This window comes from Chrysemys picta, chromosome 12 (genome assembly GCF_011386835.1).
Source record: "Chrysemys picta bellii isolate R12L10 chromosome 12, ASM1138683v2, whole genome shotgun sequence".
Classification (NCBI taxonomy): domain Eukaryota; kingdom Metazoa; phylum Chordata; order Testudines; family Emydidae; genus Chrysemys; species Chrysemys picta.
The window spans coordinates 48,361,687-48,375,730 of NC_088802.1; the positions used below are offsets into that span (position 1 = coordinate 48,361,687).

Here is a 14,044-nt window from a genome sequence, read left to right on the forward strand (position 1 = left end):
ATTATTGGGGAGGGCCCAGGCCCCTGCTTGCCCTCCCTTGTGCATGCCCTGTAAACTGCTGACGTAGTTTTTGGTTTTTCATACAGCTGGCAGTGATACATATCTAGCTCATCTCTGACATCACTGTGGCCACTGACAGATGTCAGAATCTAATGTACAAAAAATAATCTGTTGATTGGTGTGCCCATGATTCCATTTAGTGAGGATCTAGCCAAGAGATCCTCCTCTTTTCTTTTCCTTTTTTCCTCTTCTTTCTGGAAATTGTGGTGGCCAAAGCTCCTTCTTATGATTATCAGGCAAAGAATTGTTTTACTTTTTCTTTTTTCCTTTTTTATCTCCCTTCTCTTCTTCTCTTACTGTGCATCTGTGGCCTGCAGTGAATCTTATCATCATGCATTGGCAGCTGCTCTCTGCTTATGAAAACAAAAGTTCTAAAGAAGAGATCAGAGCTTGGCCAAATGAAGTGTCATGGAAAGTATTGACTTGTCATCCTGTATGGCTGCCTGTATAGAGTTGCAGCAGATTGACTTACTGCATGTGCACTTGCACTGTGTAAAACTGATGGAAATAGCCAGCATACCAGATTTTAATGTGAATACAAATTGCGAGATAGGAACCACTAAATCTCAGAGGTAAGGGAATGTGCTGTGGATTACAACCATCCAGAATGCATGGTTTATACATGAGGCTATGTCTACACTACCCCCCGGATCGACGCTCCAGGGATAGATGCACCGGGGTCGATTTGGTGGGTCTAGTGATCTCTCTCCACTCGACCCCGGTACTCTACCCCGAACAAGAGTAAAGCAAATTGACCCAGTGTAGTGGGTAAGTCGACCTAAGCTATGTCGACTCCAGTTACATTATTCACCTAGCTGGAGTTGCATAGCTTATGTCGACTTACCGGTAGTGTAGACCTAGCCTATGATTGGTTTTGTGTCTATCTCGAGGAGGTCAGGCTAGAATCCTCTTCATGTACCTAATGATAACACTGTACATATATGAATTTTAAACTATGCTTTTTTAGTATTATCCCACTATAGAGCTGTGCACCTGAAAATTATTATGAAATATCTAGCAGACACTATTCAGACATGACAGGTTTTTTCTACATATATTAATAGTTTGGTGTGGTTCATTTTTAGAGAGATGCCTGAACGTGCCATGTGAACACTGTACCTCACAAACATTCAATTAGTCCTCACAACAATCCTCTGTGCGAGGCAAATACTATTATCACTATTCTAGGGAAGGCACGTGGCAATCAAGAGATTCCCCTAAGATCACAGTGTGTCCCTGTCCTGTGCCTTACCCACCAACCTTCCTCCATCCTCAGAAGTAAGGGACACACAAACACACAGAGTTACAGGCAGGCATGTCTGTGCTACAAGAGAGTGCAAAAGAAATGCTACGGTTGATGGTAATAGCAGCAGTATGTTCTGTCTGAATTTACAGGATATGTGGTGGGAACAGTTGTATAAGTTCATTGATCAATGACACACTAAGGCGCTTGAGGCTTTACATTTCTCTTCATGGATATATATTGTTTATCAAGATGATTTAAACAAAAGAAAATGCATTTTCTAGATGATCCGAAATCTCATAGACCCTGGGAACGTATTGTACATTTTATTACATCTCTGCTGCAACTTTCCACAGAAATAAAACTTTGATGTACAATGTAATTTGATTGATCGGAATTACATATTGCCAGGCTTCTGATATATATATATATATATATATATATATATATGGAGATTTAACTGAAGAGAAGAGAGAAATTTGCTTTGGACGTGAATCAGTTTTCTGGAGGCAATGATGAATGAATGAACTATACTCATATTTTTGCTCCCTTAAGCCCCCACCTCAATTCAATTTCCACTTTCATTCATCTGGCAGTGTACGTACACAGTCGCCCATCAGAAACCAAGTATTTAACAGTATACAATGTACCTCCCCATATTGACAAAAGTACTGTTTGAGAAAAATACCAAGGGGTGAGGAAAATACACCCTTCTTCAAAATTTACAAAGGGGGATAAAGTTTTTATGGGAGAGAGAGAGTTTTGGGGTGTCCTCCACAGAAATATTTTAAATAACTACTGTACCAATGTATATTTGGAATTGTGCATGATGTAGGGTGCTTTCTGGTTTCAAAATATTTGTCTTCACAAGTATTTTTAATATCTGTTTAAATCAGCTAATATGGGGAAAATTATATATATATATATATATATATAAAAGATCATTGAGCTTGAGAGAAAAAAATGTCCATGTTGCATACAAAAAAATACCCATTGTCATCAGAAACTAGTCTGCTGCGTGGCAGACAGTCCAGTTACAATAAAGGGTAGAATCAGGATCAACCATCTGATCATTATCATCGTGTGATTTATGGTCAAGGTGTCAGTCTAAACAGAGGGGAAATTATAAAATACACAGATGAGCTTGGGTACAGTGGGTTCATTGTCCCAAGAGAAACAAAGCGGTGAAGGGAGGTCTCAAGTGGTTTGGTTTTATAGATGCTGCTGCTAAAGACAAATTCTACAAGCAAGCAAGTGCAGATTGTTTCTGTTATTGATTGCTACGCTCTCTGCTTTATTGAGACCACATGGCACACTTTGTTTCTGTTGCTGCCTTTTATTAAAACGGACAAGGAGGTATCAGCATTTGAAGAGATGAGTCCCGAGAGTCCCTCGGTGGCATTTTCCTGGCCTAAAAAGAGGCTTGCACATTTGATCCATGGATGCTTTTAGCGCATTAATAAAACCTTGCTTCCCAAGGTGGTCTTGTAAACTCCAAGCGTTTTGGGTGTTACACACTTAATGGGCCAGATCCTGAGAGGTGCAGAGGACCTGCAAGGCCCTCGGATTTCGGCATTGTTCAGCAGTGCCCAGGATTTATTCCCCATCCCCAGCCATAAAATGGGGAAAAAATACATATTTGATATTTTTTTTCAAGCTAGATTTTACTGCCTCAGCAAAGGATCATAAAATTATTTGTATTCACATGGGCTGTTTCAGCACGGCTGGATTATTCCTGATGTTGGCAGTAATCCTGAAATAAAAGCCCCATGCCTGTCTCAGAGCCCTAGATCCTCATGGAAATATGGTAGGGAGCCAATTCCTGCATTCTTAACCAAGCGTCTAATTCCGTATTTCTTAAGCAGCCAAAACTCCAATGATTCCAATGGGTTTTGGTTGAGCAAGCAATGCAGACTGTCCCCCCAAATGGAAGGAGTTTAGGATTCAACCCTGCAAGGTTCCAAGTACCTCCATCACGGTGCAGTGTCCTCAATTCCCACTGACATCAATGGGAGTTGAGGGGGCTAAGCAGTACCAAGATCTGGCCCGTAGTGCATTTCTAATACATTATTATGGAGAGGTGGCCTTCAGAGAATGTGTATTTTCTATAGATTTGTTTTCCTCTATTTAAGAAAACCCTCCCAGCTTCTCTAGCTCCAGGCTCACTCCCTCTGAAGCAAAGCAATATACAAAGGCATCAATGAAATAATGATACAAGCAGAAGCAGAAAGAATCCCTTTAGACTAGGTGACCCAAATCTCCAGACCACCACACCATGCTCCTGTCCCATATTTACAATACCAAAGCTCACCAGAGCATTGTCGCTGGAAAGCAGTGGCCTCCGTTTTGTTGATGCCAGACAGAGTTCTGTATATATAAGGAACACAAACAACCACAATTATTTCACGAAACCAGTGAGTACAAATTCAGGGCCTGATTGTGTGCCGAGTGGGACTCAAAGGTCCTCAGCGCTTCACAGGATCAGGCCCTCATGCAGTAGGGACTAGTTTATATATCTGATATACAATAACTTTGACTGAGTAACACAAGGCATTAATTTGGCCCATGCTCTTTTCATCTTACCCTCGTATTGATTGTAGCTACTGGTGGACTGTAGAACACTATGGCCTCTGGCCATTTTGATGGTTTGTTATATTACTTATCAACAGAGAGTAAATTATTCCTGTCCTCACCCTCTGTTTCCTTTTTTCTTTTCATTACTAATGGGTTATATCACAGTTTTACAAATTTGGGGCTAATTTTATATATACATAAACATGTGTCATTGATACAATACATCCTACAATGGGCAGTTTGTTCTTTATGGTTCAAGTGAAATGTAGAAACATACAGAACAGCACAACCTGGCTTAAGTGAACCACCCCAGGGACCAGCAAAACCAAGTGCCCTTTAGAAATAGGAGCGGATATACTCCAGGCTCACCCCTCTCTGGCCCCTTTATGGTTGGTAAAAGCTCCAACAGCCTCATTTCTGGCCAGGGAGGCATTGCAGAAGAGAGCCATAAAGGATCCCCTTAGAAAGTCCTGGCATAGGTGATGTGACAGGGCAGCAGTGCTGTGGCCCACAGGGCAGCCTAGGGGGATCTACTGTAACTTACACAGCCCTGCAGCTTGAGTTATGCCAGAGGTCTCTACAGCCCACCATGGGGAAGTGCAAAGGTATCTTAAAGTCACCTTAGCTCTCCCTCCCCGTCACCTGCAACCTTCGTTCTGTGTCCCTCTTAGAATATCACCCCCGATACACACTTCTGCAAGACCCGGTGCCAGTTTGGGTGGATCTGGTATGTTGTCTCCAATTAAATTGTACTGGAAGTCTTGGGGTTGCTTAAAATGGTCCTTGAAGATGGGGGTTGTCTCTTGCAGGTGGTCCTCAGCGCACGTTGCACTGCCGTGTCATCTCTGATTTAAAACAAAAAGTGAATTACTCAGCGTGAGTGCCCCATTAAAATAGCTTGTCCCTATAATGACCCTGTCCCCCGAGAAACAATGGGATCACCAGAGCTGAGGCTGACTTTTGACTCTGCCTCTTCTCTATGGCCCTCACGCACCTTGCCTGACTGCACTTGCTGGGGCGGGACAGCGGGACAGCCCAGATGCACTGCCTTCAACGGGCTCCTTGATAGCCGCGAAATCTCCCCTAATTCAGATTACCGTGTCAATTGCCAGAGAGCACTAACGGTCCAGCGGAGCTGGTAAATGCTGCCAGACACAAAGCAGCATGTGGGCGTGACCACTCTTGGCTACGCCTCCATCTCTTGTCTAACCAGTGCTGCTTTCCCTCCTCCATTGAGATGTACAGTTGCAACTTCTGCTCCCCAAACACAACCGCCCCTCTTCCCAGCTTCAGGGTCAGAGCTAGGTTTCCATCCTGGGTTCATCTTGTGTGTTTGTGTTGCATCAGCAAAAATACATACAGAAACCCGCGACTTCCAGCAAAGGCCCGATCCCATGCGCGTCGTCTGACAAAGCTCTCTTTGAAGTCAGTGGTGGTTTTGCCTCCCATTGAAGTCAGTGGGACTTTCGCCTCTTTAAGGATTACTGCCTTGGGCCCCAAATGGCATCATGGGACGTAATCATCCCAGGAGCTCCTCAGCATGCAAGGAAAGTGCACCCACTGCACCAACCTGTACAGAGGTGCATCTGGTCAGCTCACCAGCTGGTGTAGACGATAGAACCATGGCGCCGCCTCCTCCCTGCTTTGGGGTGGAGGTCCTAGAGTGACAGTGCTCAGGAGAGCAGTGTGTTTGGAGTCATATCTAGTCCTGGTGGAGGTGGGCACAAGTGAAGCTTGGCTCTTTGTATCCTTCCCCTTGCCACACCCACACAAGGCCCAGGCACAATCTGGCTCCGTAGTTTACAAAGAAGAAGAATTGCTTTTTAAAAATCCCTATAGACTAAGATCCCTTTCTTTTAAAGGCCCACCTCCCTCCCAATTATACTCCAGTCCAGCCTTGCAAAATCCTGCTGGCCCGTTCACACGGGGCAAGTATTTTTGTTTGTTTGTCTGCAGGAGCGGCGCCAGGATTTTTGGCGCCCTAGGCGGGGGTCCTTCCGTGCTCCCGGTCGTCGTCGGCAATTCTGCGGCGGGGGGGTCCTTCCGCGCTCCCGGGCACTTCAGCGGCGGGTCCCGGAGCGAGTGAAGGACCCGCTGCAGAATTGTTGCTGAAGACCCAGAGCGCAGAAGGACCCCCCGCCGCTGAATTGCTGCCGAGGGCGGCAAAATGCCGCCCCCCCAAATCGTGGCACCCTAGGCGACTGCCTAGGTCACCTAAATGGAAGCGCCAGCCCTGTTTGTCAAAGGGTTTTTTTTTTTGTTTTTCCCGCAATGGACAAAACAGCATTTGTTTGCTTTTGTTTGGGGCAGTTCTTTACCATCTTGGCAAATGGTGGATGAAATAGATTTTGTGCCTGAGCTGGTAAATTTTCATGATGATTTTGCAAAAGGCTCTTTAGCCCTGGACTGACAGCGACTATTAAGAGTCCCCCGTCATACACTGAAATGAAAAGCCTTTGTGACCCGAGTCTGCAGATGCAATGAAAAGTACAAATCAGCTGCTTGTCAGGAGGGGCTGCCTGTCTTCGTTCCATAATCTGGCCTTTGGAATCATTTGTATTGATGCCTCGACCCAACCCCCGCCTGCCCAAGCTTCTGAAGAGGAACACAGACAATCTCCAAATACAGTCTCATTAGGCAACTAAAATGTAACCTGCTGGCAGCAGAGAGGTTGTGAGCCCCTTAATCCCTAGAGATGTTAGGGCTCAGTTCCTTGAAATAGCTTTAAAATGTAATTGGACAGTGTATAGTTTGGGCCAATTTTTATACAGATCTGTGGACCTGATACTGATGCCCCTCCCTACCCCACTACTGTTGCCTTTACAGGGAAAGTCTATTGAAAACCCCTTATTTGGAACAGCTCATTGATTTGCCATATTGTCTGCTTTATTCCCAAGGACAGTATGCAAGCAAGCACTCTGCTCTTATTAATGGTAATGGGAATCGAAGGGAGACTAGGCCCCCACAGGGTAAAAAACTAAATTGGAGCATCAGCTGCTAAAATAAGTCTCTTTGCGGATGCTTGGTGGTGGTTGTTTTTTAACCGCATCAGCGTTCCATGGGAGACATTCCCGTGTTTGATGATACTGCCGCTCACTGGATTTCAGAGCTGAACTCCTCACCGTGTCCTGGGAGGGGAGGAGAGTGGAGAGAACTGCAGAAAGGTCTGAAAAAGCTCCATCTGATACAAAATGCTGCAGCATGTCTGCTTAGCCACCACACCAGTGCGCCCACCTGCACATTGGCTTGCCAAGGAATACAAGTCCAGCTCCTGGTCCCAGTCCTCCATATTCAAAGCCTTCCATGGGAATGGCCTTCGCTGTCTTAGCACCTGAGCCCAAGCCCGTTGAAATCAATAGGAGACTTTCCATTGTCTGCACTACACATTGGATCAGATCCTTAGGCCCAGATCTTCAAAGGTATTTAGGCACCTAACTCCCAAATAAATCACTGGGAGTTAGGCATCTAAATATTTTTGAAGATCTGGACCATAGAGACCCACTCTTCCTTTTTGACCATGACCTAACATCTGTGTTTCGTCAGAGCGATGAAATTGGAGGAGGCTCATGAATGAAATGAGAGGCTGTGGAACTCACTGTCACAAGAGGTGAGAGACCACCAACGTGACACCCCTCCTTAGCAGCAAAGTCTGTGCCAGTGGCCATGCTGGCCCTTAGAAATCCCTTCCTTAGAGTCTCTTCATGCCTCACCTACCCTCTTCTCCCCTGCCATGTCCCCCTCACCCCTTCCCATCAACGTCCCCTTGCCCTTCATTTCTCTTTCTATTTAGCTTGTCCCTTCCTAACTAACCTCCCTACCCCAAAAATTGGTGTTTACTGCCATCCCCTTGTTCACTCTGCTTGCGTTACATCCCTTTCCTCCACCTTGGTCTGTCTTGTCTATTTAGTTTCCAAGCTCTTAGGGGCAGGGACCATCAATTACTCTGTGTGCACACAATGCCTAGCGCAATGGAGCCCCACTCTTGACTGGTTCTTAGGCACAACCATACAGAACGTTAATAACAATAATAATTTACAACCACCAAATTCCATTTGCTTCAAAGGAGTAGCTCCCGCTTTACACGGGTGGAAATGAGATCAGAATTCAGGGCAAGTGTAACTAGTCGTCTGGAACATTACATGCTCTTTTAAGCAGGGCAGTTATCTACATTAGTGATTTGAAGAGCAGTGAGGGAAATTAAAAAACAAAAAGATATTGTTACATAAGTATATGTGCTAAGTAATCACACATATTCAGGCACAGAGAGATTGATTAAAGGCGCTTGAAGCATGAATGGGGTTGCCAGTTTTCAGGAGATAATTAAGATATGTCTTTGGCCTATACAATCCGATGATCTCATTATCTTCATTATTAATTAGGTTCTGCTCCTCACGTTTCAGCTCCAGTTTCTTGTCATTATCCTAGCTAGCCTGCAAGTGAAAGGCTGGTGGACTTCAGAGAAACAATTCTCCATCTCACTCCAGTATAGGGGTCTGTTAAGGGGGTGATAGGGAAGGAGGCACCAGCCTTAACGCAAGAGGTTAGCAAAGCAGTTGCATGGCTTCGTAGGAGATCTGCAGGGCATACAGTGAACCGTGCAATAGCCTTATTCTGTGAAATATTTACCAGGCAAGAGATCTGGAAGTCAATGGGAGATGAAATGGGTCACCGCCTCTAAAAGTGAAGCCAGGTGTAATTTAGGCCCCTCCATTTAGATTTAGCTGCCTGATTCTAAGCACCCAAATTTGAAAGTTTTGCCCTTTAATTTCTCAGGACTCTGCTGAGCACATCCTACGAGGTACTGAGGGCTCTCCACTCCTATCCAACTCAACAGGAGTGGGGGTGCTTCACTTTTCTTTTCTGTGATGTAAGGATAATGATATTTTCCCACCTCCTAGGCATTGTGTGAAGTCGCCCACCCAAACAATGCTAAAATCCTGCCGATGCAGGAATACCCCCAGGATCATGACCCCCCACCCAGGATAGGGTGAGATTCTAGCACAATGTCTGCACCAGGAAACCCTGGTGCAGAGTATGAAATGCTGAGTAATGCAAACCACTGCGGGCCGCTCCGGGAGACCAGTGTGTATGAACAGCAAGACAAATGGCATCATCATAAATTAACTTTGGCTCCTCTGCTCAACTCACAATGGGTACTGGACAGGATTCAAAGTACACAGCACTTGGAATGCAGCACGTTTGGCAGGCTGAATTTAGAAAAGGACCCAAACGGAGTGAAGAGGGAGGCTGACCTATTCCTGTTGGCAGTGGTTTTAGAGAGGAGGGTGCCTTACAGCTGGGCACGGCCCAGGCATGCTTTGTCATTGTACAGCTTTTTAAAAAAAGCAGAAACGAGGTGATTCAATTTATGATACTACAAAACCCTTGATGCTAAAAGTCTATATGCACAAGCATGTGCGTGCGCACACACAACCTCCTGGTGAGCTATAGGGTAAGTCAATAGTGTACTAATCAGGACATCCTGCTTGGCTTATTACATACCAACAACCCGCTGCAGAAGGGTAGATTGCCCTTGACACTCAGATATTAGGGGGATGAGGACCATCTCGGTAACTAGATAAGAATAAAATAGCGCTGTACTTTTGAGCATCAATGCTACTTTGATTCAGGAGCTTTTAACTGAGCCACTTTGCCAGGATGTCACCTGAGTGCCAAAGAGTTGGTAACTGTCAATTTTCATGCATGGGATTTCACTCCTGGGAACTATTCAATCACTTGCCAATATAAGTAAACATAAGGACCTATGCGCCAGCTATTCTGGTACCATGCAGCTTGCAATGTATTGCTGCAAATCTGTGCCTATATGAGACCCCATGGTCATCAATAAGCTGCACAAATACAATGGCCACTTGGAACTCCATAGTGACAAGGGACAGAAATCAGATCCTCCAGAAACACAGACCCCTACTTCTTGGGCTAAAGGAGAAAGTCCAATAGAGCTCCATTGTGCCTGTAAGGCCATTGTAAGGGGCAGCATTGAGGGAGACACAACACCCATACGGGTGGGGGAAGGGGCACTGGGAGCCATTCTCCTGGATCTCCCCTGTTGCACCAATGGGAAAGTAAGTTGTGAAACCTCTTTCTAGGGGAGCAACGCATTAGGGAACTGGGCTGGAGCCAAGGTCTGCTACTCCCTGTCCAGTAGAAGCAGAGAACAATTTGGTAGCAGCCCCTGCATTCCCCAAGTGGAGGTGTTGCTATTCTGGGCAGCTTTACACAGGCCATGCAAGTGGGCGCTCCTTACGCCTTCCCTCCCTGGTGCACGGCTGCCATCTTGCTATTAGATGTTAGCAAGAAAGAGTCTATGACACACACTTGCAGAATTCTGCTTCCTTCCAGGAGAAGGCAGCAGTGTTCATCCAGTACAGTTTGCACGGCATTCCTCTCCCTCAGGGGAAAAAACACAAACCAACAAAATATTAACAACACATATTTATGTAATTGTGAAATATGCAGGAACTGAACTTTCATCTCAGTGGAGAAGAAAGAAAGAGCATAATAACCAACGCTTAATCAGAATTAACTTTAATAAGAGAGAGAGATGAGTCTATCCGATGGTTATATTTATTGCTTAATAATGTTTTTATGCAGCCATGTCTTAGTACGCAGTGAATGGTTGAGAGTCATATTTTATAGGAATTTTGTTCAGTAACACCTTATATCAATAAGACATTTATAAATTCTTAATTATTGCTATGTAATGCATTACACAGCCCTGGGTAGCATACTTCATAGTAAATTGAATTCATATATTAAACATTAGTATAAATTGTCTTAACTTTCATATCTTAAAGTAATATCCTTTTCAATTGGCTTTATCTTGGCATCTGTTAAACATTTATTACTTGTACACCTCAGTCAACACTAGTTATTAAAGAATATAGCTGCATCTAGTAATCGTTTTACAAATATATACAAATACATTGCACTGTGTACCTTAAAGTAATACTGGATATAATCAGTAATAACAACAAAGACATTTCCTACTTATATCTGTGGGATAGCTATGAAAAAATGTACAGTGCAGGTAGTTCTTTTATTTATGACTGTTATTTATTCTGGAATGACTATGACATACAATCATCTCTTTCAAATTGAGCTCTGTAAGGCAAAGAGGTTTGAGAAGTTTTCTGTTTAATAAGGAATGAGAGTGTCAACTCCTTCCAGACCTGTTTCATAAAAAGTGCTCCACCATTATTTTAGATCAGCAAATGGAAAAAGATATGTGGGCAAATTTCTGCTCTTAGTTACACCATTGTTTGTTGAGAGTAGAATCATAGAATATTAAGGTTGGAAGAGACCTCAGGAGGTCATCTAGTTCAATCCCCTGCTCAAAGCAGGACCAACACCAACGAAATCATCCCAGCCAGGGCTTTGTCAAGCCGGGCCTTAAAAACGGAGTAACTCCATTACTCAAAGCCCGTTCAGTTGCAAGTGTAAGGGTACGTCTATACTTACCTCCGGGTCCGGCGGTAAGCAATCGATCTTCTGGGATTGATTTATCATGTCTTGTCTAGACACGATAAATCGATCCCAGAAGTGCTCGCTGTCGACGCCGGTACTCCTGCTCGGCGAGAGGAGTAGGCGGAGTCGACGGGGGAGCCTGCCCGCCGCGTGTGGACCCGCGGTAAGTTCGAACTAAGATAGTTCGACTTCAGCTAGGTGAATAACGTAGCTGAAGTTGCGTATCTTAGTTCGAAGTGGGGGGTTAGTGTGGACCAGCCCTAAGTGAGATCAGAATAAGGCCCAGGTGTGTTGAAATGCCACTCTAAGGAAAAAGGCTACGGTCTGCAGGTTTGCAATGTGGATGTTCGGGCTCTAGAGCTTAGGCTCTCAAGTGTAGGGGGTGGGGTGGTCTTGAGATCCTGAGCACCCGCCACACATTGCTATTTTGAGCATAGGAGTCTGTTAATCTGTGCTGGGAGACTTGCTGCCAGCTGCCATGTTAGACATACCCTCAAGGGCTCACTGTGAATGCAAGGATCTGAGCATGGAGTTCTTAGTGCAGGAGTGGGGCCCAATAGGCAGCTTGGTTGTATGTATGTGAACAATCGTGTATATTGGCTTGATGTGCGTGTTTCTTTCTGGCAATACTAGTATCCTTCATTAAATTAAACCTCAGATTAGACCTGAAGCAGTCTCCCATCCCCCAACAGAAAAGGAAGTATTTTCAGGCTTTTGTTAAACTGGTTGAACAGTTTCAGAAGAAGCTAGTTCTGTTAATTGCTTTAGGATTTGCACAAAAGGATTGAGGCTAATGAATTTCTTTCTTTCTTTCTTTTCAATTAGAATAATTTTTAATTTATAAGAGTCATTCTCTATTATGAAAATGAGGACAGATTCAGGCAGCATCTGGAACATGCAACTTTAAGACAGTGAATGGGTTTGCATGGCAAACAGACATCAGTATAGTCCAGCTTCAGTGATATACTCCATTATAAAATCCATTTGTAGTGTGATAAGAGCTCTTAGAAGTTTTGGGTTTCCATTCATTCTTTTCCCTGAATGAGGCTTAGAAACAGGGCCGGCTCCAGGCACCAGCGTAGCAAGCAGGTGCCTGGGGCAGCCAATGAAGAGGAGGGCGGCACGTCCGGCCGCAATTCGGCGGCGGGGCCGTCACTCCCTCTGGGAACGAAGGACCTGCTGCCGATCGCGCGCGCGTGTGTGTGTGTGTGTGCGCGCGCGCTTGGGGCGGCAAAAACACTAGAGCCGGCCCTGCTTAGAAAGCTTTGATGGACTGAGGAAAAAACAGCCAATAGAAAGGATGTCATGATTTGAGTAAAACGTATATGAATTTAGAAATAAACAAACAACAAAAAACTGGTGGTGAAGTAAGAGGGGAAAGAGAGAAATTTCTGAATAACCAGAATTCCCTGCATGATTCCCTGAACCAGAACCCTCCACTATGTGAATCCTTGAAATCTTTCAGAATTCCCTATGGCCTTGATTCAATACATCTAGTGAACTGGGCACTGGTCTGGACTCTGTAGATGTGGGTTGTATTCCTGCCTCTAGCATGAATCTGCTGTGTGACCTCGAGCAAGTCACTTCCCTTTTCTGTACTTCTGTTTCACTCCCACCCTTTGTCTGGCTTGTCTGCGTAGACAGTCTGCCCCAAAGAGTTTACAGCCTCTTATGGTGTGGGTACCGTGCCTAGAACAATGGGGCCCAGATCTTGGTTGGGCCTCTAGGTGTTACTATAGGGACTTTAGCATGTAAATCTAAAGCATTTAATGCTTTGTTTAATTGGGGTCTATAGCTAAGAACTAGAGTTAAAAATACTGTAGTGATTGTTTCAGTGGTAATATCAGCAAGACTTCACAATTGTTTTAAAATTACCTCAGTTAACTGGGGGGCAGGTGGGGTGGGGGACTGACAGCAGGTTTCAGAATGTGGCAGCTTACAAGTGAAATAATTGTGTACTGGATCAGTCTTTTCTTGTTCAACTCCTTAATTGTGGTTGCTGTTTTCAGCTTCCTTTGGGCCACATTCTGCCATATGATACACTTCAGCATGGTATGTGTCTAAGGACAGAATTTGGTCTGATGACTGGAATTGTATAGAGGATGATCAGTTGCTATTAGTGTCTGGGCTTGAGTCACCCAATGCAAACTCACAGAAACAGGGTTTTTTTAAATGTTTTTGTTTTCATTTCTTGATTTTGGCCCATTATTTACTAGCATGCAACTGTGGTGACACATTGTGAAAAAGGAAGTTGCACAACTTCAGAAAACTATAGTGAATTCAAGGTAACAACTTCTGTAATGTTTTGATCCCTTTTTGTATTTTTGCTTTTCTCCTGCTGCTCACATTACTTACAATGAAATGAAAGAACACAATACGCTAAGTGTCCTAAGCATATTTCTTTCGATTTGTGAGACAAGATTGGTGAGTTTAATATCTTTTAGTGGACCAACTTCTGGTGGTGAGGTAGACAAGCTTTTGAGCCACACAGAGCTCTTCTTCAGATCCCGAACTCCCAGGCCACAGCAAAATGCAAGGTGGAACAGATTGTTTAGCATAAGTAGTTAGCACATATTGTAAGGTTTCAGAGTAGCAGCCATGTTAGTCTGTATCCGCAAAAAGAAGAACAGGAGGACTTGTGGCACCTTAGAGACTAACAAATTTATTAGAGCATAAGCTTTC

General features: G+C 44.4%; 2 protein-coding genes across 3 annotated transcripts in view; both read left to right on the forward strand.

Moving 5' to 3' along the window:
• The window catches only part of LOC122172254 (retinoid-inducible serine carboxypeptidase-like), a 331,017-nt gene that overhangs the window by 183,594 nt on the left and 133,379 nt on the right, over positions 1–14,044 (forward strand). The gene's annotated exons all lie outside the window — the stretch shown is intronic.
• Positions 1–14,044, forward strand: part of RAB11FIP4 (RAB11 family interacting protein 4) — a 209,681-nt gene that overhangs the window by 154,427 nt on the left and 41,210 nt on the right. The window lies entirely within an intron of this gene.